General features: G+C 42.9%; 29 non-coding genes across 29 annotated transcripts; 1 reads left to right on the top strand and 28 right to left on the bottom strand.

Annotated features, from left to right (window-relative positions):
• Positions 1 to 212: 212 nt before the first annotated feature.
• Positions 213 to 285, bottom strand: trnak-cuu (transfer RNA lysine (anticodon CUU)). The gene has a single exon. It is a non-coding gene; the product is annotated as a tRNA-Lys (tRNA).
• Positions 286 to 417: 132 nt separating this feature from the next.
• Positions 418 to 491, top strand: trnan-guu (transfer RNA asparagine (anticodon GUU)). The gene has a single exon. It is a non-coding gene; the product is annotated as a tRNA-Asn (tRNA).
• A 430-nt stretch (positions 492 to 921) lies between these two features.
• Positions 922 to 995, bottom strand: trnan-guu (transfer RNA asparagine (anticodon GUU)). The gene has a single exon. It is a non-coding gene; the product is annotated as a tRNA-Asn (tRNA).
• Positions 996 to 3,396: 2,401 nt separating this feature from the next.
• On the bottom strand, positions 3,397 to 3,470 carry trnan-guu (transfer RNA asparagine (anticodon GUU)). Its single transcript has one exon. It is a non-coding gene; the product is annotated as a tRNA-Asn (tRNA).
• Positions 3,471 to 4,020: 550 nt separating this feature from the next.
• trnan-guu (transfer RNA asparagine (anticodon GUU)) lies at positions 4,021 to 4,094 on the bottom strand. The gene has a single exon. It is a non-coding gene; the product is annotated as a tRNA-Asn (tRNA).
• A 580-nt stretch (positions 4,095 to 4,674) lies between these two features.
• On the bottom strand, positions 4,675 to 4,748 carry trnan-guu (transfer RNA asparagine (anticodon GUU)). The gene has a single exon. It is a non-coding gene; the product is annotated as a tRNA-Asn (tRNA).
• Positions 4,749 to 5,362: 614 nt separating this feature from the next.
• On the bottom strand, positions 5,363 to 5,436 carry trnan-guu (transfer RNA asparagine (anticodon GUU)). The gene has a single exon. It is a non-coding gene; the product is annotated as a tRNA-Asn (tRNA).
• A 2,322-nt stretch (positions 5,437 to 7,758) lies between these two features.
• Positions 7,759 to 7,832, bottom strand: trnan-guu (transfer RNA asparagine (anticodon GUU)). The gene has a single exon. It is a non-coding gene; the product is annotated as a tRNA-Asn (tRNA).
• Positions 7,833 to 9,105: 1,273 nt separating this feature from the next.
• Positions 9,106 to 9,179, bottom strand: trnan-guu (transfer RNA asparagine (anticodon GUU)). Its single transcript has one exon. It is a non-coding gene; the product is annotated as a tRNA-Asn (tRNA).
• A 557-nt stretch (positions 9,180 to 9,736) lies between these two features.
• Positions 9,737 to 9,810, bottom strand: trnan-guu (transfer RNA asparagine (anticodon GUU)). The gene has a single exon. It is a non-coding gene; the product is annotated as a tRNA-Asn (tRNA).
• Positions 9,811 to 10,371: 561 nt separating this feature from the next.
• On the bottom strand, positions 10,372 to 10,445 carry trnan-guu (transfer RNA asparagine (anticodon GUU)). The gene has a single exon. It is a non-coding gene; the product is annotated as a tRNA-Asn (tRNA).
• A 557-nt stretch (positions 10,446 to 11,002) lies between these two features.
• On the bottom strand, positions 11,003 to 11,076 carry trnan-guu (transfer RNA asparagine (anticodon GUU)). Its single transcript has one exon. It is a non-coding gene; the product is annotated as a tRNA-Asn (tRNA).
• Positions 11,077 to 11,637: 561 nt separating this feature from the next.
• Positions 11,638 to 11,711, bottom strand: trnan-guu (transfer RNA asparagine (anticodon GUU)). The gene has a single exon. It is a non-coding gene; the product is annotated as a tRNA-Asn (tRNA).
• A 557-nt stretch (positions 11,712 to 12,268) lies between these two features.
• Positions 12,269 to 12,342, bottom strand: trnan-guu (transfer RNA asparagine (anticodon GUU)). The gene has a single exon. It is a non-coding gene; the product is annotated as a tRNA-Asn (tRNA).
• A 561-nt stretch (positions 12,343 to 12,903) lies between these two features.
• Positions 12,904 to 12,977, bottom strand: trnan-guu (transfer RNA asparagine (anticodon GUU)). Its single transcript has one exon. It is a non-coding gene; the product is annotated as a tRNA-Asn (tRNA).
• A 557-nt stretch (positions 12,978 to 13,534) lies between these two features.
• On the bottom strand, positions 13,535 to 13,608 carry trnan-guu (transfer RNA asparagine (anticodon GUU)). The gene has a single exon. It is a non-coding gene; the product is annotated as a tRNA-Asn (tRNA).
• A 561-nt stretch (positions 13,609 to 14,169) lies between these two features.
• trnan-guu (transfer RNA asparagine (anticodon GUU)) lies at positions 14,170 to 14,243 on the bottom strand. The gene has a single exon. It is a non-coding gene; the product is annotated as a tRNA-Asn (tRNA).
• A 557-nt stretch (positions 14,244 to 14,800) lies between these two features.
• trnan-guu (transfer RNA asparagine (anticodon GUU)) lies at positions 14,801 to 14,874 on the bottom strand. The gene has a single exon. It is a non-coding gene; the product is annotated as a tRNA-Asn (tRNA).
• A 561-nt stretch (positions 14,875 to 15,435) lies between these two features.
• On the bottom strand, positions 15,436 to 15,509 carry trnan-guu (transfer RNA asparagine (anticodon GUU)). Its single transcript has one exon. It is a non-coding gene; the product is annotated as a tRNA-Asn (tRNA).
• Positions 15,510 to 16,062: 553 nt separating this feature from the next.
• On the bottom strand, positions 16,063 to 16,136 carry trnan-guu (transfer RNA asparagine (anticodon GUU)). Its single transcript has one exon. It is a non-coding gene; the product is annotated as a tRNA-Asn (tRNA).
• A 561-nt stretch (positions 16,137 to 16,697) lies between these two features.
• On the bottom strand, positions 16,698 to 16,771 carry trnan-guu (transfer RNA asparagine (anticodon GUU)). Its single transcript has one exon. It is a non-coding gene; the product is annotated as a tRNA-Asn (tRNA).
• A 557-nt stretch (positions 16,772 to 17,328) lies between these two features.
• Positions 17,329 to 17,402, bottom strand: trnan-guu (transfer RNA asparagine (anticodon GUU)). The gene has a single exon. It is a non-coding gene; the product is annotated as a tRNA-Asn (tRNA).
• A 561-nt stretch (positions 17,403 to 17,963) lies between these two features.
• Positions 17,964 to 18,037, bottom strand: trnan-guu (transfer RNA asparagine (anticodon GUU)). Its single transcript has one exon. It is a non-coding gene; the product is annotated as a tRNA-Asn (tRNA).
• Positions 18,038 to 18,594: 557 nt separating this feature from the next.
• Positions 18,595 to 18,668, bottom strand: trnan-guu (transfer RNA asparagine (anticodon GUU)). The gene has a single exon. It is a non-coding gene; the product is annotated as a tRNA-Asn (tRNA).
• A 561-nt stretch (positions 18,669 to 19,229) lies between these two features.
• On the bottom strand, positions 19,230 to 19,303 carry trnan-guu (transfer RNA asparagine (anticodon GUU)). The gene has a single exon. It is a non-coding gene; the product is annotated as a tRNA-Asn (tRNA).
• Positions 19,304 to 19,860: 557 nt separating this feature from the next.
• On the bottom strand, positions 19,861 to 19,934 carry trnan-guu (transfer RNA asparagine (anticodon GUU)). The gene has a single exon. It is a non-coding gene; the product is annotated as a tRNA-Asn (tRNA).
• Positions 19,935 to 20,495: 561 nt separating this feature from the next.
• On the bottom strand, positions 20,496 to 20,569 carry trnan-guu (transfer RNA asparagine (anticodon GUU)). Its single transcript has one exon. It is a non-coding gene; the product is annotated as a tRNA-Asn (tRNA).
• Positions 20,570 to 21,126: 557 nt separating this feature from the next.
• On the bottom strand, positions 21,127 to 21,200 carry trnan-guu (transfer RNA asparagine (anticodon GUU)). Its single transcript has one exon. It is a non-coding gene; the product is annotated as a tRNA-Asn (tRNA).
• A 561-nt stretch (positions 21,201 to 21,761) lies between these two features.
• On the bottom strand, positions 21,762 to 21,835 carry trnan-guu (transfer RNA asparagine (anticodon GUU)). Its single transcript has one exon. It is a non-coding gene; the product is annotated as a tRNA-Asn (tRNA).
• Between the last annotated feature and the right edge of the window lie 367 nt (positions 21,836 to 22,202).

The following is a 22,202-nucleotide window of genomic DNA, read 5'->3' as shown; positions in this document are numbered from 1 at the left end:
AGTGAGGGAGTTAAGGTCTCTAGAGGTCTTGTTCATCTGTGAGGAGTGTGAGATCAATAGGCAGGGTGATGCAGTTTCAGCAGTAATGCAGGCGTTGTACCAGACCATCATGATGATGACAGTTGAGCAACAATAACACAGTGAGAAGAAGCAAAGCCACAGCTGGGTTTCTGAACAGATTAGGAAGATGTGTGATTTTAATGAAAGAAGATCGCCCAACGTGGGGCTCGAACCCACGACCCTGAGATTAAGAGTCTCATGCTCTACCGACTGAGCTAGCCGGGCTGTCGAAGACCCTTCCCCCCACAGCAGCAACTGTCATTGAAACAAGACGCGGCGTGTCTCTCTTGTGGTTTTAGCCCATCCCCCACCGCTGCACAAACAAAGGATCAGAATAGCAGTGCATGTGGCAACCTTGTCTCTGTGGCGCAATCGGTTAGCGCGTTCGGCTGTTAACCGAAAGGTTGGTGGTTCGAGCCCACCCAGGGACGAGAAGTTTTTCTTCCTAGCACATTGTAGTTTAATATTTAAAAACCCTGCATACTTCACTTAGGTTGTGTGCTTTTTTCCTAATAGAACATGCTTTCATTTGGCAAGAAATTAAACTTTTTTTTACTGACATCTAAAAGAAGGAGGCCAAACTAATCAGTGCCAGTTTAAGTCGACATGTCAGCCCATTTTATTATAAATTATGTATTTTAAAGAACATTCCAGGCTTAGATTAGGAATAGTTCAAAGTGAAGGGACAGCAGATCTATTGACAAATCAGATTTTTAGCCTATATTAAATAGCTTTTCCTGTTCTCTTCCTGCCGTCTTTCCCCTCCTCAATTTCTCCTTTTGTTTACTCAATGAGTGCTTTAGCAGTTTGTCAGCTGTCAGGTTTTGGGTTCAGGTAAAAAAAACAACAAAAAAAACAAGTCGTCCCTGGGTGGGCTCGAACCACCAACCTTTCGGTTAACAGCCGAACGCGCTAACCGATTGCGCCACAGAGACCACATGACACAGGTATGCAATTGTAGGGTTTATAAAATTAATGTTTGGTGTGAAGATTATATCAGAATTGTTATCAGTAGAGTAAGATTACCGTATCAGGCAATATGGTTTGGTGTTATTTATGGTTTTGTGCAGTCTTGCGTCTCTGTCTTTGTCTCCTCTGCTCTCTTTATCTGTTCCTGTGTTTGCCTGAGGGTTGGGCTGAGCTCCTCCACTGTGCGCAACACAGAGTAGAGAGAAGAGCACAGAGGTCACAGTAAGAGAAAATGAAACCATGTGGAGTGCAAAATACAGTACCAGTCAAAAGTTTGGAAACACCTTCCCATTCATTAGAATAAGAAAGTGTGTCCTAAGTTTTGACTGGTACTGTACATCTTGATTAAGAATTGCATTGTATGTGGTAGTAAAAAGAGACTTAATTTTCATCAGAATCAGAACCAGGTTTATTGCCAATTAGGTTTGCACATATAAGGAATTTGCCCCTGGCGTTGTGGTGTGTAACAGTCGAAATATACATACTATTAAAAAATCCTAAACAGTTTTTTTTTTAAAAGGCGGGAAAAAAAAAGAAAGAAATTTACAATGAAAGTATGTAAAATGTGGGAAGAGCTGCTGCTGCTTTAAATTTTAAATTGCAGGGAATGGAATGAAATGTACAAAATATTGACCAAGAATGTGCAAATGTACATAGTGTAAACTAGGGCTGTAGTCTCCTGGTCAATCAAGTCGATTTGTTGGATGACCAACAAATCGACTGTTGGACGACCAAATGCTCTCGTCCGACCAAGTTCTCATTTGTCGAATAATTACGTTTCTTTCATAAGGAGAAAAGTGCTACATCAATAGCCTTCCAGGATTAATCCATTATTTCCAGAGGGACAGACTAACAACCCGTGAAAATGGGGGTGTATTCAAAATACCCCCGTTGTTTTCACAACTTTGAGCTCACCCCACCTAACTGTACTCAACATTTACTGAGCGTTTACTGAACGTGCATTCAGTATGTTCAGTACTGCAACTAATCAATTAGTTGAAGATTATGTACGATTTCAGTCGACCAAGATTTTCTTTGGTTGACTCCAGCCCTAACAATAGGTTACCTAACCTTAAGATGCTCAACAGAGAAATAGAGAACGGAGAAATGTGTGGATGCTGAGTCCCCCGACAACTAATCAATTAGTTGAAGATTATGTATGATTTCAGTTGACCAGAGATCTGATGTGCATGTAAAAGTTTTTTTTAATAATATCCATATGAATATGGCGCGTCTTTCTGATAGTGAATCTGAAAACCTGAATGCACCTGTTACACTACACAAAATTGAGGAGGTGAAGAAGGACGTCCACAAGAGCAAATCACAGGGTCCAAATGTGATTCCACCTGAGTTTTACCTTGCCTTTTGGCAAGTTAATAACAAATGGAGTCGTCCCGAGTAGATGTATCACATTATGTGATTGCAAAAACCAAATAATGACCAATTGATTAACACATTAACAATAGAAATAGCATGTATGTGGGTCTACATATGTGACCTCATCATGTGCAGCATCTCCATAAAAAGCAGCCTACAAATACATGTACATAAATACGGACAACCATTCTCAAGATACAAATATTAATCAGAAAAATAGTAATCAGATAAGAGAAAATATATTACATTCTGTGCTTAAAATAGCCAGATAAGTGACCAATAGATCTAATCAATATATTCCACATGTGATTGTACCAGCAAAAATGAGCAACCATTAGATTTACCAAATATATATAGTAATAGTAACAGTCAGATAAGTGACTGATAGATTTGCACAATAACAGTGAAAATACATGTTTGTATATATGTAGACCAAACATGTGCAAAACCTCCATAGAAAATGCAAATACATATACATAAGGAAATTAGTAACAAGAAAAAAATATATCTGTGAGTATTAGGAGGACAAATATCACATATTGCGATTGCAACAGCCAGATTAGAGGCCCATTAGTATACACACTAACAATAAAATGTTTGCAAATATGAAGACCAATCATGTGCAAGGCCTCCATAGAACATACAAACGCATACCAATAATAATATAAAACAAGACAACAGTAATTCTTTGTTTAACCCCCTAGGATACTCTATTTGTAAGCAGTGTATCCAATGTTCCTCACTTTGGAGAAGTTTCCTCTCTCTATCACCTACCCTCAACAGTGGCCTAACAGTCTGGATACCCATGAAGCGTAGACTAGGGAGGTAGGAAACACACACAGGCACACAAAGAGAGCTCGGAGGCCTCCAATATAATTAATTTATCTAAAAGACAGCTAGATGATCAAGAGACTGCTCTGTTTGCCTTTACCCCTGATAGTGGAAACCATCTCAAATTATATGACTTGGTTATGTAAGCAGAAAAGTCTACGTCCCTGGGTGGGCTCGAACCACCAACCTTTCGGTTAACAGCCGAACGCGCTAACCGATTGCGCCACAGAGACTGCGGTGGCCACCAGCTGAGGGGGTGTGGCTTGCATCCGGCATATTGCATTTAATATTTATATGAAGTAAAGTTTGGCATATTTACATCCCTTTTCCTCAAAGGTAAGCCAATACTGTAATGACCATCCATCAACCTAGCAGACTTTGTAATGGACTCCATAAAGTGATCATCCTCTCTTGACAGCACTACTGCTCATTCTGACTGCATTCAGGGAAATCGGCCTTTAGCTGCTGCTTCCATAGATCATCAACCAAGATCCTATTGACTGTGACATCTGGCTGTCCACATGAAGTTTCTCTACTTCCGTCTCCTCAGAGAGGTCCATTCATAGTCCAAACCAGCATAGTTTTGACTGTGTACGGCCCCCTGTCTAGACTCCGAATAACTTGCCATGGCTCCAGCGCCTTGGGAACATTAGCTCCAATTAACAGGTCAATCTCTGAATCAGTCTGTTATTTATGATCAAGAGACTGCTCTGCTGGCCTTTATCCCTGATAGCAGAAACCATCTCACATGATATGACCTGGTTATGTAAGCAGAAAAGTTTACGTCCCTGGGTGGGCTCGAACCACCAACCTTTCGGTTAACAGCCGAACGCGCTAACCGATTGCGCCACAGAGACTGCGGTGGCCACCAGCTGAGGGGGTGTGCCTTGGATCTGGCATATTGCATTTAGCATTTATATGAAGTAAAGTTTGGCATATTTACATCCCTTTTCCTCAAAGGTAAGCCAATACTGTAATGACCATCCATCAACCTAGCAGACTTTGTAATGGACTCCATAAAGTGATCGTCCTCTCTTGACAGCCCTACTGCTCATTCTGACTGCATTCAGGGAAATCGGCCTTTAGCTGCTGCTTCCATAGATCATCAACCAAGATCCTATTGACTGTGACATCTGGCTGTCCACATGAAGTTTCTCTACTTCCGTCTCCTCAGAGGTCCATTCACAGTCAAAACCAGCATAGTTTTGACTGCGTATGGGCCCCTGTCTAGACTCCGAATAACTTGCCATGGCTCCAGTGTCTTGGGAACATTAGTTCCAATTAACGGGTCAATCTCTGAATCAGTCTGTTATTTATGATTGCTAGGGTCTTCTGTTGTATGTCCATATGATCAAGAGACTGCTCTGTTGGCCTTTACCCTAGATAGCGGAAACCATCTCACATGATATGACCTGGTAATGTAAGTAGAAAAGTCTACGTCCCTGGGTGGGCTCGAACCACCAACCTTTCGGTTAACAGCCGAACGCGCTAACCGATTGCGCCACAGAGACTGCTGTGGCCACCAGTTGAGGGGGTGTGGCTTGGATCTGCAATCCCAACCCATCTGCTTTGCTATTTACATTTAGAGGGGCAATATGGCAGAAATTTGAATCACGGCATATTGCATTTAGCATTTATATAAAGCGCAGTTTGGCATATTTACATCCCTTTTCCTCAAAGGTAAGCCAGTGCTGTAATGACCATCCATCAACCTAGCAGACTTTGTAATGGACTCCATAAAGTGATCATCCTCTCTTGACAGCCCTACTGCTCATTCTGACTGCATTCAGGGAAATCGGCCTTTAGCTGCTGCTTCCATAGATCATCAACCAAGATCCTATTGACTGTGACATCTGACTGTCCACAGGTAGTTTCCCTACTTCCGTCTCCTCAGAGGTCCATTCACAGTCAAAACCAGCATAGTTTTGACTGCGTAAGGCCCCCTGTCTAGACTCCGAATAACTTGCCATGGCTCCAGCGCCTTGGGAACATTAGCTCCAATTAACAGGTCAATCTCTGAATCAGTCTGTTATTTATGATCAAGAGACTGCTCTGCTGGCCTTTATCCCTGATAGCAGAAACCATCTCACATGATATGACCTGGTTATGTAAGCAGAAAAGTTTACGTCCCTGGGTGGGCTCGAACCACCAACCTTTCGGTTAACAGCCGAACGCGCTAACCGATTGCGCCACAGAGACTGCTGTGGCCACCAGCTGAGGGGGTGTGGCTTGGATCTGCAATCCCAACCTATCTGCTTTGCTATTTACATCTAGAAGGGCAATATGGCAGAAATTTGAATCACAGCATATAGCATTTAGCATTTATATAAAGTAAAGTTTGGCATATTTACATCCCTTTCCCTCAAAGATAAGCCAATACTGTAATGACCATCCATCAACTTAGCAGACTTTGTGACATACTTCATAAAGTGATCATCCTCTCTTGACAGCCCTACTGCTCATTCTGACTGCATTCAGGGAAATCGGCCTTTAGCTGCTGCTTCCATAGATCATCAACCAAGATCCTATTGACTGTGACATCTGGCTGTCTACAAGTAGATTCTCTACTTCCATCTCCTCTGAGAGGTCTATTCACAGTCCAAACAAGCATAGCTTTGACTGCGTATGAGCTACGGTTGGGTGATAAAATGAAAAAGATAATTATCACGAAATAACCTTTCCTCAATAGAAATATAAGACATGGTCGATAAAACTCATTCTATCCATGTTTTGACAGACAACACGAATAGCCAATGATAATGAGAAAAGTGCCGTGCCGAACCAATCACCAATCAAGTGCTGGTGGTCCCCCTAAAAAAAAACAGTGTGATACCTTCACAACAACAACAGACCATAGTGTCCTCTCTCTCCAGCACCATGCCTTACAACAAAAAAACAAAGAGACACAGTGATATCACAAATGCTATAGCCTACTTTATTGCAAAAGACATGATGCCAATAAGCACGGTTGAAAATGTAGGATTTAAGCGGCTGATTAAAGTAATTGACCCTCGTTACCAACTCCCTGGCCATAAACATTTCTCTCAGACGGCACTTCCCAAGTTATACATGGAGTGTAGAGAGACCGTGGAAAAGGAGCTGCAAAGTGTGTCGCACATCTGAACCATATATGAGCCTCACTGCCCACTTCACTGATTGAGATTGGAATTTAAAAACCAAATGTCTTCAAACTGCCTACTTTCCTGAAGACCGTACTGGCAAAGTCATCTTTGGGACTGACAGAAACACTTGCATCCTGGCAACTGAGTGAAGATAAACATGTCTGCATCACAACAGACAGTGGGACGAATATAGTGAAGGCCACATCACTCAACAACTGGACACGACTGCCTTGTTTTGGGCATGTACTTCACTCAGCTACCGGAAAGTTGGTGAGCAGAAATATATACAATTACAACAATATACAAATGTAATATATATAATATATAGTAGTTTAGTAGTATTTTAGTAGTTTTTGATTTTAGGTTTAGTAATTTTAAGTTAAGTAGTTTTTCAGAATTTGAGCTTTATCTCTGCACAGAAATCTGAAATTAATTAAGTTTAACTTACCTATTTATCTTTTAATCCTCAGAGAGAGCAGGAAAAGACAAGAGGGTGGAGCGAGCACTGGGGGTGTGTAAGAAAGTGATGGCTGCCTTCACTTTCTCCTGAAAGAAGAGAGACATGGCGATTGCCCAGGAGGAGCATCACCTACCCCAATACAAGCTGGTGAAGGAGTCGCTTTTTCTGTTTTTGTATATGTTCTCCGTTTACATTTGAAAGCTGCTTGAATTTGTATTGAGGATATATTCAGAATGTTTTTTTGTTTTTTGTCTATTTATTTGTGGGTTTGTTTTCCAACAATTTAAAACAGTTTTAATATATACAAAGGACACCGTGAGGTAGTTGTTTTTTTATAGATTTTATTTTGTGTTATTACCTACTTTATTTATTTGGAATTGACCAAAGAATTTAGTTTGTGTTCTCCCGAAAACCTGAAAGCTTTTGACTGGTCAGATTTGAGACTTTTCTATTTTGTATTACTTATTTTATTTATTTGTAACTGACCAAATAATTTAGTTGTCCATTTTGTCTGTGTTCTCCTTTAACACTTGAAGCTTCTGACTTGTAAGAATTAAGATTTTAGTTTATTATATCATTTTATTTGAAATACAGTTCTACAGTGTTCTACAGTACATTTGATATGTTAAACTTCTGACAGAAAATAAATAATATTTAAACCAATATTAATTTTATCCCAATATATATATATATCAAATGATATGAAAAATCATGATAAGATTTTGTTCCACATCGCCCAGCCCTAGTATGAGCCCCTGTCTACACTCCGAATAACTTGCCATGGCTCCAGTGCCTTGGGAACATTGGTTCCAATTAACAGGTCAATCCCTGAATCAGTCTGTTATGTATGATCAAGAGACTGCTCTGCTTGCCTTTACCCCTTACAGCAGAAACCATGTCATATATGATATGACCGGATTATTTAAGCAGAAAAGTCTACGTCCCTGGGTGGGCTCGAACCACCAACCTTTCGGTTAACAGCCGAACGCGCTAACCGATTGCGCCACAGAGACTGCTGTGGCCACCAGCTGAGGGGGTGTGGCTTGGATCTGCAATCCCAACCCATCTGCTTTGCTATTTACATCTAGAAGGGCAATATGGCAGTAATTTTAATCACAGCATATTGCATTTAGCATTTATATAAAGTAAAGTTTGGCATATTTTCATCCCTTTTCCTCAAAGGTAAGGCCATAAGAGGAACTTCTCTCCAGAGTGTGACAATGTTATCGTTGTGATTAGTCTTTGTAGCCATTTTTAAACAAACCATGGTAGCCATTCTTTATGGAGTGAATATGGAGTAAACAATTAATAAATGGATTATAACAAGCTGTAACATAGCTGGAAGGACATGCCATGAAATTTTAATCATCAACCTTTCAGTTAACAGTCTAATGCACTAATGATTTTTTATACAACAGCTACTGATGGTCTCTCATTCATTCCACCACACTGTGATATGTAAGCAACAGCTTTCTCTAACCCTAACCCTAGAGCTGGAGGACATCCAGGTTGTGTAGGAGGTGGACGTACCAGCTGAGGTAAAGAAGCGAATATTGAGATATATCCCTGTGAACATCCAGCCTCGCTGGTCACCCCTCGAGCTGTCCTATATTGACCTGGACAGATCAGTGTCACACAAAGATGCATATATTGCATATTTGAGACAGTGTGAGGAAAACCTTCTCCCAGCAAGACACTTGAAGGCCTTCCTAAAGAAAATGCAGAGAATGCAGAAGGAGAACTGAATCCAAGGAAGATATGCCATGTGTTAAGGGTTAGAGTTGCTGTTACAATTGTTGTCAAGTTAGTTGTTAGGGTTAGAGTGTCTGTGTGTTTGTGTCTGTGTGTGTTCGTAGTATAATAGTATAGTAGTATAACACAAACCAGAAGAAAACGAAACACAAAAGAAACAAAAGAAACCTCCACATGGACTCTGCCTTGACGTGGCGTGGGGGCTTACGTGCCTTAGAATCACTGAGGCCAGACCAAAGAGTCCACAACTTACCTTTACATTACATTGACCTACCTCTTATGCTCTACTAGGTGTCTAGATTTCTCACAAATGTTACTCCCTAAATGGTACCAAGTGACTCCAAATGGTCTGAAACATCCTCCTAAAACCTTTCTACAGGGCAGATTTTGGCCTCGACACTTAGTTAAATATTCACACCCTCCGAACCCATTTATTTACATTGGCTCATTCATTCCCCCACACTGAGGCACCAGACTTCTTTAACCCTTACCACCTAACACCGTGTTAGCTGGTTATTTAAGCAGAAAAGTGGACGTCCCTGGGTGGGCTCGAACCACCAACCTTTCGGTTAACAGCCGAACGCGCTAACCGATTGCGCCACAGAGACTGCTTTGTCCTGTTTCAGAGGGGGCGTGGCTTCGATTTGCAATCCCCACCCACCTGCATGGCTGTTTACTTGTCGAAGGGCAATATCGCAGAAATTTCAATGGTGGTATATTGAAGGAAAAGAGTTCTGTGAGAAATTTACAATGTAGCACAAAGTCAAGAGGTTTCCATTTGTGATACAACCAGCCAAGAACGCATCGTAAACAGAATGGCGTTCCCCATTGGCGTCTGCCACACCAGGGACTTCTCTCCAGAGTGCGACAATCCTATCGATGCCATTAGGTTTTGTAGCCATTTTTAAACAAACCAGGGTAGTCATTGTTTATGGGGTGTTTATCAAGTTAACAATTCGTAAAGGGATTATAACAAGCTGTAACGACATGCCATGATGTTTTCATCATCAACCTTTGGGTTAACAGTCCAATGCACTAACCAATTTTTATACAACAGCTACTGATGATCATCCTCTCATTCATTCCACCAACCTGTGATACTTTGGCTACAGCTCTCTCTAACCCTGAACATGATGTTAGCTGGCTGTGTAAACACAAGACCCTACGTCCCTGGGTGGGCTCGAACCACCAACCTTTCGGTTAACAGCCGAACGCGCTAACCGATTGCGCCACAGAGACTGCTTTGTCCTGTGTCAGAGGGGGCGTGGCTTCGATTTGCAAACCCCACCCACCTTCATCGCTGTTTACCTCTACCAGGGCAATACGGCAGAATTTAGAATCATGGCCTATTGAAGGAAAAGAGTTCTTTTAAAAATTTACAATGTTGCACAAAGTCAAGACGTGGTGAGATGTAGCACAACGGGCTAACCAAGTCCTGTAAATGGAATGGCGTTCGCCAGTCAAGTCTTTCACACAAGTAACAGTGACAATGTCATCACTTCCATTAGCTTTTATAACCATCTTAAAACAAACTACGGTAGCCTTTGTCTATGCAGCAAAGATGAAGTAAAAAATTGATAAATGGACTATAAGGCGCTACAACATAGTTGTAATGACATACAACAATATTTTAACCATCAATCTTTGGGTTAGCAGACGAATGCGCGAATGAATTTGCATACAAGAACTACCCTTTCTGATGATTTTGCTCTCATTCATTCCCCCACACTGAGGCACCAGACTTCTTTAACCCTTACCACCTAACACCGTGTTAGCTGGTTATTTAAGCAGAAAAGTGGACGTCCCTGGGTGGGCTCGAACCACCAACCTTTCGGTTAACAGCCGAACGCGCTAACCGATTGCGCCACAGAGACTGCTTTGTACTGTTTCAGAGGGGGCGTGGCTTCGATTTGCAATCCCCACCCACCTGCATGGCTGTTTACTTGTCGAAGGGCAATATCGCAGAAATTTCAATGGTGGTATATTGAAGGAAAAGAGTTCTGTGAGAAATTTACAATGTAGCACAAAGTCAAGAGGTTTCCATTTGTGATACAACCAGCCAAGAACGCATCGTAAACAGAATGGCGTTCCCCATTGGCGTCTGCCACACCAGGGACTTCTCTCCAGAGTGCGACAATCCTATCGATGCCATTAGGTTTTGTAGCCATTTTTAAACAAACCAGGGTAGTCATTGTTTATGGGGTGTATATCAAGTTAACAATTAGTAAAGGGATTATAACAAGCTGTAACGACATGCCATGATGTTTTCATCATCAACCTTTGGGTTAACAGTCCAATGCACTAACCAATTTTTATACAACAGCTACTGATGATCATCCTCTCATTCATTCCACCAACCTGTGATACTTTGGCTACAGCTCTCTCTAACCCTGAACATGATGTTAGCTGGCTGTGTAAACACAAGACCCTACGTCCCTGGGTGGGCTCGAACCACCAACCTTTCGGTTAACAGCCGAACGCGCTAACCGATTGCGCCACAGAGACTGCTTTGTCCTGTGTCAGAGGGGGCGTGGCTTCGATTTGCAAACCCCACCCACCTTCATCGCTGTTTACCTCTACCAGGGCAATACGGCAGAATTTAGAATCATGGCCTATTGAAGGAAAAGAGTTCTTTTAGAAATTTACAATGTTGCACAAAGTCAAGACGTGGTGAGATGTAGCACAACGAGCTAACCAAGTCCTGTAAATGGAATGGCGTTCGCCAGTCAAGTCTTTCACACAAGTAACAGTGACAATGTCATCACTTCCATTAGCTTTTATAACCATCTTAAAACAAACTACGGTAGCCTTTGTCTATGCAGCAAAGATGAAGTAAAAAATTGATAAATGGACTATAAGGCGCTACAACATAGTTGTAATGACATACAACAGTATTTTAACCATCAATCTTTGGGTTAGCAGACGAATGCGCGAATGAATTTGCATACAAGAACTACCCTTTCTGATGATTTTGCTCTCATTCATTCCCCCACACTGAGGCACCAGACTTCTTTAACCCTTACCACCTAACACCGTGTTAGCTGGTTATTTAAGCAGAAAAGTGGACGTCCCTGGGTGGGCTCGAACCACCAACCTTTCGGTTAACAGCCGAACGCGCTAACCGATTGCGCCACAGAGACTGCTTTGTCCTGTTTCAGAGGGGGCGTGGCTTCGATTTGCAATCCCCACCCACCTGCATGGCTGTTTACTTGTCGAAGGGCAATATTGCAGAAATTTCAATGGTGGTATATTGAAGGAAAAGAGTTCTGTGAGAAATTTACAATGTAGCACAAAGTCAAGAGGTTTCCATTTGTGATACAACCAGCCAAGAACGCATCGTAAACAGAATGGCGTTCCCCATTGGCGTCTGCCACACCAGGGACTTCTCTCCAGAGTGCGACAATCCTATCGATGCCATTAGGTTTTGTAGCCATTTTTAAACAAACCAGGGTAGTCATTGTTTATGGGGTGTTTATCAAGTTAACAATTCGTAAAGGGATTATAACAAGCTGTAACGACATGCCATGATGTTTTCATCATCAACCTTTGGGTTAACAGTCCAATGCACTAACCAATTTTTATACAACAGCTACTGATGATCATCCTCTCATTCATTCCACCAACCTGTGATACTTTGGCTACAGCTCTCTCTAACCCTGAACATGATGTTAGCTGGCTGTGTAAACACAAGACCCTACGTCCCTGGGTGGGCTCGAACCACCAACCTTTCGGTTAACAGCCGAACGCGCTAACCGATTGCGCCACAGAGACTGCTTTGTCCTGTCACAGAGGGGGCGTGGCTTCGATTTGCAATCCCCACCCAACTTCATGGCTGTTTACCTCTACCAGGGCAATACGGCAGAATTTAGAATCATGGCCTATTGAAGGAAAAGAGTTCTTTTAGAAATTTACAATGTTGCACAAAGTCAAGACGTGGTGAGATGTAGCACAACGAGCTAACCAAGTCCTGTAAATGGAATGGCGTTCGCCAGTCAAGTCTTTCACACAAGTAACAGTGACAATGTCATCACTTCCATTAGCCTTTATAACCATCTTAAAACAAACTACGGTAGCCTTTGTCTATGCAGCAAAGATGAAGTAAAAAATTGATAAATGGACTATAAGGCGCTACAACATAGTTGTAATGACATACAACAGTATTTTAACCATCAATCTTTGGGTTAGCAGACGAATGCGCGAATGAATTTGCATACAAGAACTACCGTTTCTGATGATTTTGCTCTCATTCATTCCCCCACACTGAGGCACCAGACTTCTTTAACCCTTACCACCTAACACCGTGTTAGCTGGTTATTTAAGCAGAAAAGTGGACGTCCCTGGGTGGGCTCGAACCACCAACCTTTCGGTTAACAGCCGAACGCGCTAACCGATTGCGCCACAGAGACTGCTTTGTCCTGTTTCAGAGGGGGCGTGGCTTCGATTTGCAATCCCCACCCACCTGCATGGCTGTTTACTTGTCGAAGGGCAATATCGCAGAAATTTCAATGGTGGTATATTGAAGGAAAAGAGTTCTGTGAGAAATTTACAATGTAGCACAAAGTCAAGAGGTTTCCATTTGTGATACAACCAGCCAAGAACGCATCGTAAACAGAATGGCGTTCCCCATTGGCGTCTGCCACACCAGGGACTTCTCTCCAGAGTGCGACAATCCTATCGATGCCATTAGGTTTTGTAGCCATTTTTAAACAAACCAGGGTAGTCATTGTTTATGGGGTGTATATCAAGTTAAGAATTAGTAAAGGGATTATAACAAGCTGTAACGACATGCCATGATGTTTTCATCATCAACCTTTGGGTTAACAGTCCAATGCACTAACCAATTTTTATACAACAGCTACTGATGATCATCCTCTCATTCATTCCACCAACCTGTGATACTTTGGCTACAGCTCTCTCTAACCCTGAACATGATGTTAGCTGGCTGTGTAAACACAAGACCCTACGTCCCTGGGTGGGCTCGAACCACCAACCTTTCGGTTAACAGCCGAACGCGCTAACCGATTGCGCCACAGAGACTGCTTTGTCCTGTGTCAGAGGGGGCGTGGCTTCGATTTGCAAACCCCACCCACCTTCATCGCTGTTTACCTCTACCAGGGCAATACGGCAGAATTTAGAATCATGGCCTATTGAAGGAAAAGAGTTCTTTTAGAAATTTACAATGTTGCACAAAGTCAAGACGTGGTGAGATGTAGCACAACGAGCTAACCAAGTCCTGTAAATGGAATGGCGTTCGCCAGTCAAGTCTTTCACACAAGTAACAGTGACAATGTCATCACTTCCATTAGCTTTTATAACCATCTTAAAACAAACTACGGTAGCCTTTGTCTATGCAGCAAAGATGAAGTAAAAAATTGATAAATGGACTATAAGGCGCTACAACATAGTTGTAATGACATACAACAGTATTTTAACCATCAATCTTTGGGTTAGCAGACGAATGCGCGAATGAATTTGCATACAAGAACTACCCTTTCTGATGATTTTGCTCTCATTCATTCCCCCACACTGAGGCACCAGACTTCTTTAACCCTTACCACCTAACACCGTGTTAGCTGGTTATTTAAGCAGAAAAGTGGACGTCCCTGGGTGGGCTCGAACCACCAACCTTTCGGTTAACAGCCGAACGCGCTAACCGATTGCGCCACAGAGACTGCTTTGTCCTGTTTCAGAGGGGGCGTGGCTTCGATTTGCAATCCCCACCCACCTGCATGGCTGTTTACTTGTCGAAGGGCAATATCGCAGAAATTTCAATGGTGGTATATTGAAGGAAAAGAGTTCTGTGAGAAATTTACAATGTAGCACAAAGTCAAGAGGTTTCCATTTGTGATACAACCAGCCAAGAACGCATCGTAAACAGAATGGCGTTCCCCATTGGCGTCTGCCACACCAGGGACTTCTCTCCAGAGTGCGACAATCCTATCGATGCCATTAGGTTTTGTAGCCATTTTTAAACAAACCAGGGTAGTCATTGTTTATGGGGTGTTTATCAAGTTAACAATTCGTAAAGGGATTATAACAAGCTGTAACGACATGCCATGATGTTTTCATCATCAACCTTTGGGTTAACAGTCCAATGCACTAACCAATTTTTATACAACAGCTACTGATGATCATCCTCTCATTCATTCCACCAACCTGTGATACTTTGGCTACAGCTCTCTCTAACCCTGAACATGATGTTAGCTGGCTGTGTAAACACAAGACCCTACGTCCCTGGGTGGGCTCGAACCACCAACCTTTCGGTTAACAGCCGAACGCGCTAACCGATTGCGCCACAGAGACTGCTTTGTCCTGTCACAGAGGGGGTGTGGCTTCGATTTGCAATCCCCACCCACCTTCATGGCTGTTTACCTCTACCAGGGCAATACGGCAGAATTTAGAATCATGGCCTATTGAAGGAAAAGAGTTCTTTTAGAAATTTACAATGTTGCACAAAGTCAAGACGTGGTGAGATGTAGCACAACGAGCTAACCAAGTCCTGTAAATGGAATGGCGTTCGCCAGTCAAGTCTTTCACACAAGTAACAGTGACAATGTCATCACTTCCATTAGCCTTTATAACCATCTTAAAACAAACTACGGTAGCCTTTGTCTATGCAGCAAAGATGAAGTAAAAAATTGATAAATGGACTATAAGGCGCTACAACATAGTTGTAATGACATACAACAGTATTTTAACAATCAATCTTTGGGTTAGCAGACGAATGCGCGAATGAATTTGCATACAAGAACTACCGTTTCTGATGATTTTGCTCTCATTCATTCCCCCACACTGAGGCACCAGACTTCTTTAACCCTTACCACCTAACACCGTGTTAGCTGGTTATTTAAGCAGAAAAGTGGACGTCCCTGGGTGGGCTCGAACCACCAACCTTTCGGTTAACAGCCGAACGCGCTAACCGATTGCGCCACAGAGACTGCTTTGTCCTGTTTCAGAGGGGGCGTGGCTTCGATTTGCAATCCCCACCCACCTGCATGGCTGTTTACTTGTCGAAGGGCAATATCGCAGAAATTTCAATGGTGGTATATTGAAGGAAAAGAGTTCTGTGAGAAATTTACAATGTAGCACAAAGTCAAGAGGTTTCCATTTGTGATACAACCAGCCAAGAACGCATCGTAAACAGAATGGCGTTCCCCATTGGCGTCTGCCACACCACTTCTCTCCAGAGTGCGACAATCCTATCGATGCCATTAGGTTTTGTAGCCATTTTTAAACAAACCAGGGTAGTCATTGTTTATGGGGTGTTTATCAAGTTAACAATTCGTAAAGGGATTATAACAAGCTGTAACGACATGCCATGATGTTTTCATCATCAACCTTTGGGTTAACAGTCCAATGCACTAGCCAATTTTTATACAACAGCTACTGATGATCATCCTCTCATTCATTCCACCAACCTGTGATACTTTGGCTACAGCTCTCTCTAACCCTGAACATGATGTTAGCTGGCTGTGTAAACACAAGACCCTACGTCCCTGGGTGGGCTCGAACCACCAACCTTTCGGTTAACAGCCGAACGCGCTAACCGATTGCGCCACAGAGACTGCTTTGTCCTGTGTCAGAGGGGGCGTGGCTTCGATTTGCAAACCCCACCCACCTTCATCGCTGTTTACCTCTACCAGGGCAATACGGCAGAATTTAGAATCATGGCCTATTGAAGGAAAAGAGTTCTTTTAAAAATTTACAATGTTGCACAAAGTCAAGACGTGGTGAGATGTAGCACAACGGGCTAACCAAGTCCTGTAAATGGAATGGCGTTCGCCAGTCAAGTCTTTCACACAAGTAACAGTGACAATGTCATCACTTCCATTAGCTTTTATAACCATCTTAAAACAAACTACGGTAGCCTTTGTCTATGCAGCAAAGATGAAGTAAAAAATTGATAAATGGACTATAAGGCGCTACAACATAGTTGTAATGACATACAACAATATTTTAACCATCAATCTTTGGGTTAGCAGACGAATGCGCGAATGAATTTGCATACAAGAACTACCCTTTCTGATGATTTTGCTCTCATTCATTCCCCCACACTGAGGCACCAGACTTCTTTAACCCTTACCACCTAACACCGTGTTAGCTGGTTATTTAAGCAGAAAAGTGGACGTCCCTGGGTGGGCTCGAACCACCAACCTTTCGGTTAACAGCCGAACGCGCTAACCGATTGCGCCACAGAGACTGCTTTGTCCTGTTTCAGAGGGGGCGTGGCTTCAATTTGCAATCCCCACCCACCTGCATGGCTGTTTACTTGTCGAAGGGCAATATCGCAGAAATTTCAATGGTGGTATATTGAAGGAAAAGAGTTCTGTGAGAAATTTACAATGTAGCACAAAGTCAAGAGGTTTCCATTTGTGATACAACCAGCCAAGAACGCATCGTAAACAGAATGGCGTTCCCCATTGGCGTCTGCCACACCAGGGACTTCTCTCCAGAGTGCGACAATCCTATCGATGCCATTAGGTTTTGTAGCCATTTTTAAACAAACCAGGGTAGTCATTGTTTATGGGGTGTTTATCAAGTTAACAATTCGTAAAGGGATTATAACAAGCTGTAACGACATGCCATGATGTTTTCATCATCAACCTTTGGGTTAACAGTCCAATGCACTAACCAATTTTTATACAACAGCTACTGATGATCATCCTCTCATTCATTCCACCAACCTGTGATACTTTGGCTACAGCTCTCTCTAACCCTGAACATGATGTTAGCTGGCTGTGTAAACACAAGACCCTACGTCCCTGGGTGGGCTCGAACCACCAACCTTTCGGTTAACAGCCGAACGCGCTAACCGATTGCGCCACAGAGACTGCTTTGTCCTGTGTCAGAGGGGGCGTGGCTTCGATTTGCAAACCCCACCCACCTTCATCGCTGTTTACCTCTACCAGGGCAATACGGCAGAATTTAGAATCATGGCCTATTGAAGGAAAAGAGTTCTTTTAGAAATTTACAATGTTGCACAAAGTCAAGACGTGGTGAGATGTAGCACAACGAGCTAACCAAGTCCTGTAAATGGAATGGCGTTCGCCAGTCAAGTCTTTCACACAAGTAACAGTGACAATGTCATCACTTCCATTAGCTTTTATAACCATCTTAAAACAAACTACGGTAGCCTTTGTCTATGTAGCAAAGATGAAGTAAAAAATTGATAAATGGACTATAAGGCGCTACAACATAGTTGTAATGACATACAACAGTATTTTAACCATCAATCTTTGGGTTAGCAGACGAATGCGCGAATGAATTTGCATACAAGAACTACCGTTTCTGATGATTTTGCTCTCATTCATTCCCCCACACTGAGGCACCAGACTTCTTTAACCCTTACCACCTAACACCGTGTTAGCTGGTTATTTAAGCAGAAAAGTGGACGTCCCTGGGTGGGCTCGAACCACCAACCTTTCGGTTAACAGCCGAACGCGCTAACCGATTGCGCCACAGAGACTGCTTTGTCCTGTTTCAGAGGGGGCGTGGCTTCGATTTGCAATCCCCACCCACCTGCATGGCTGTTTACTTGTCGAAGGGCAATATCGCAGAAATTTCAATGGTGGTATATTGAAGGAAAAGAGTTCTGTGAGAAATTTACAATGTAGCACAAAGTCAAGAGGTTTCCATTTGTGATACAACCAGCCAAGAACGCATCGTAAACAGAATGGCGTTCCCCATTGGCGTCTGCCACACCAGGGACTTCTCTCCAGAGTGCGACAATCCTATCGATGCCATTAGGTTTTGTAGCCATTTTTAAACAAACCAGGGTAGTCATTGTTTATGGGGTGTTTATCAAGTTAACAATTCGTAAAGGGATTATAACAAGCTGTAACGACATGCCATGATGTTTTCATCATCAACCTTTGGGTTAACAGTCCAATGCACTAACCAATTTTTATACAACAGCTACTGATGATCATCCTCTCATTCATTCCACCAACCTGTGATACTTTGGCTACAGCTCTCTCTAACCCTGAACATGATGTTAGCTGGCTGTGTAAACACAAGACCCTACGTCCCTGGGTGGGCTCGAACCACCAACCTTTCGGTTAACAGCCGAACGCGCTAACCGATTGCGCCACAGAGACTGCTTTGTCCTGTCACAGAGGGGGTGTGGCTTCGATTTGCAATCCCCACCCACCTTCATGGCTGTTTACCTCTACCAGGGCAATACGGCAGAATTTAGAATCATGGCCTATTGAAGGAAAAGAGTTCTTTTAGAAATTTACAATGTTGCACAAAGTCAAGACGTGGTGAGATGTAGCACAACGAGCTAACCAAGTCCTGTAAATGGAATGGCGTTCGCCAGTCAAGTCTTTCACACAAGTAACAGTGACAATGTCATCACTTCCATTAGCCTTTATAACCATCTTAAAACAAACTACGGTAGCCTTTGTCTATGCAGCAAAGATGAAGTAAAAAATTGATAAATGGACTATAAGGCGCTACAACATAGTTGTAATGACATACAACAGTATTTTAACAATCAATCTTTGGGTTAGCAGACGAATGCGCGAATGAATTTGCATACAAGAACTACCGTTTCTGATGATTTTGCTCTCATTCATTCCCCCACACTGAGGCACCAGACTTCTTTAACCCTTACCACCTAACACCGTGTTAGCTGGTTATTTAAGCAGAAAAGTGGACGTCCCTGGGTGGGCTCGAACCACCAACCTTTCGGTTAACAGCCGAACGCGCTAACCGATTGCGCCACAGAGACTGCTTTGTCCTGTTTCAGAGGGGGCGTGGCTTCGATTTGCAATCCCCACCCACCTGCATGGCTGTTTACTTGTCGAAGGGCAATATCGCAGAAATTTCAATGGTGGTATATTGAAGGAAAAGAGTTCTGTGAGAAATTTACAATGTAGCACGAAGTCAAGAGGTTTCCATTTGTGATACAACCAGCCAAGAACGCATCGTAAACAGAATGGCGTTCCCCATTGGCGTCTGCCACACCAGGGACTTCTCTCCAGAGTGCGACAATCCTATCGATGCCATTAGGTTTTGTAGCCATTTTTAAACAAACCAGGGTAGTCATTGTTTATGGGGTGTTTATCAAGTTAACAATTCGTAAAGGGATTATAACAAGCTGTAACGACATGCCATGATGTTTTCATCATCAACCTTTGGGTTAACAGTCCAATGCACTAGCCAATTTTTATACAACAGCTACTGATGATCATCCTCTCATTCATTCCACCAACCTGTGATACTTTGGCTACAGCTCTCTCTAACCCTGAACATGATGTTAGCTGGCTGTGTAAACACAAGACCCTACGTCCCTGGGTGGGCTCGAACCACCAACCTTTCGGTTAACAGCCGAACGCGCTAACCGATTGCGCCACAGAGACTGCTTTGTCCTGTGTCAGAGGGGGCGTGGCTTCGATTTGCAAACCCCACCCACCTTCATCGCTGTTTACCTCTACCAGGGCAATACGGCAGAATTTAGAATCATGGCCTATTGAAGGAAAAGAGTTCTTTTAAAAATTTACAATGTTGCACAAAGTCAAGACGTGGTGAGATGTAGCACAACGGGCTAACCAAGTCCTGTAAATGGAATGGCGTTCGCCAGTCAAGTCTTTCACACAAGTAACAGTGACAATGTCATCACTTCCATTAGCTTTTATAACCATCTTAAAACAAACTACGGTAGCCTTTGTCTATGCAGCAAAGATGAAGTAAAAAATTGATAAATGGACTATAAGGCGCTACAACATAGTTGTAATGACATACAACAATATTTTAACCATCAATCTTTGGGTTAGCAGACGAATGCGCGAATGAATTTGCATACAAGAACTACCCTTTCTGATGATTTTGCTCTCATTCATTCCCCCACACTGAGGCACCAGACTTCTTTAACCCTTACCACCTAACACCGTGTTAGCTGGTTATTTAAGCAGAAAAGTGGACGTCCCTGGGTGGGCTCGAACCACCAACCTTTCGGTTAACAGCCGAACGCGCTAACCGATTGCGCCACAGAGACTGCTTTGTCCTGTTTCAGAGGGGGCGTGGCTTCGATTTGCAATCCCCACCCACCTGCATGGCTGTTTACTTGTCGAAGGGCAATATCGCAGAAATTTCAATGGTGGTATATTGAAGGAAAAGAGTTCTGTGAGAAATTTACAATGTAGCACAAAGTCAAGAGGTTTCCATTTGTGATACAACCAGCCAAGAACGCATCGTAAACAGAATGGCGTTCCCCATTGGCGTCTGCCACACCAGGGACTTCTCTCCAGAGTGCGACAATCCTATCGATGCCATTAGGTTTTGTAGCCATTTTTAAACAAACCAGGGTAGTCATTGTTTATGGGGTGTTTATCAAGTTAACAATTCGTAAAGGGATTATAACAAGCTGTAACGACATGCCATGATGTTTTCATCATCAACCTTTGGGTTAACAGTCCAATGCACTAACCAATTTTTATACAACAGCTACTGATGATCATCCTCTCATTCATTCCACCAACCTGTGATACTTTGGCTACAGCTCTGTCTAACCCTGAACATGATGTTAGCTGGCTGTGTAAACACAAGACCCTACGTCCCTGGGTGGGCTCGAACCACCAACCTTTCGGTTAACAGCCGAACGCGCTAACCGATTGCGCCACAGAGACTGCTTTGTCCTGTCACAGAGGGGGTGTGGCTTCGATTTGCAATCCCCACCCACCTTCATGGCTGTTTACCTCTACCAGGGCAATACGGCAGAATTTAGAATCATGGCCTATTGAAGGAAAAGAGTTCTTTTAGAAATTTACAATGTTGCACAAAGTCAAGACGTGGTGAGATGTAGCACAACGAGCTAACCAAGTCCTGTAAATGGAATGGCGTTCGCCAGTCAAGTCTTTCACACAAGTAACAGTGACAATGTCATCACTTCCATTAGCCTTTATAACCATCTTAAAACAAACTACGGTAGCCTTTGTCTATGCAGCAAAGATGAAGTAAAAAATTGATAAATGGACTATAAGGCGCTACAACATAGTTGTAATGACATACAACAGTATTTTAACCATCAATCTTTGGGTTAGCAGACGAATGCGCGAATGAATTTGCATACAAGAACTACCGTTTCTGATGATTTTGCTCTCATTCATTCCCCCACACTGAGGCACCAGACTTCTTTAACCCTTACCACCTAACACCGTGTTAGCTGGTTATTTAAGCAGAAAAGTGGACGTCCCTGGGTGGGCTCGAACCACCAACCTTTCGGTTAACAGCCGAACGCGCTAACCGATTGCGCCACAGAGACTGCTTTGTCCTGTTTCAGAGGGGGCGTGGCTTCGATTTGCAATCCCCACCCACCTGCATGGCTGTTTACTTGTCGAAGGGCAATATCGCAGAAATTTCAATGGTGGTATATTGAAGGAAAAGAGTTCTGTGAGAAATTTACAATGTAGCACGAAGTCAAGAGGTTTCCATTTGTGATACAACCAGCCAAGAACGCATCGTAAACAGAATGGCGTTCCCCATTGGCGTCTGCCACACCAGGGACTTCTCTCCAGAGTGCGACAATCCTATCGATGCCATTAGGTTTTGTAGCCATTTTTAAACAAACCAGGGTAGTCATTGTTTATGGGGTGTTTATCAAGTTAACAATTCGTAAAGGGATTATAACA

Source organism: Thunnus thynnus, chromosome 22, assembly GCF_963924715.1.
Source record: "Thunnus thynnus chromosome 22, fThuThy2.1, whole genome shotgun sequence".
Classification (NCBI taxonomy): domain Eukaryota; kingdom Metazoa; phylum Chordata; class Actinopteri; order Scombriformes; family Scombridae; genus Thunnus; species Thunnus thynnus.
This window is presented reverse-complemented; position numbering and strand designations above follow the sequence as displayed.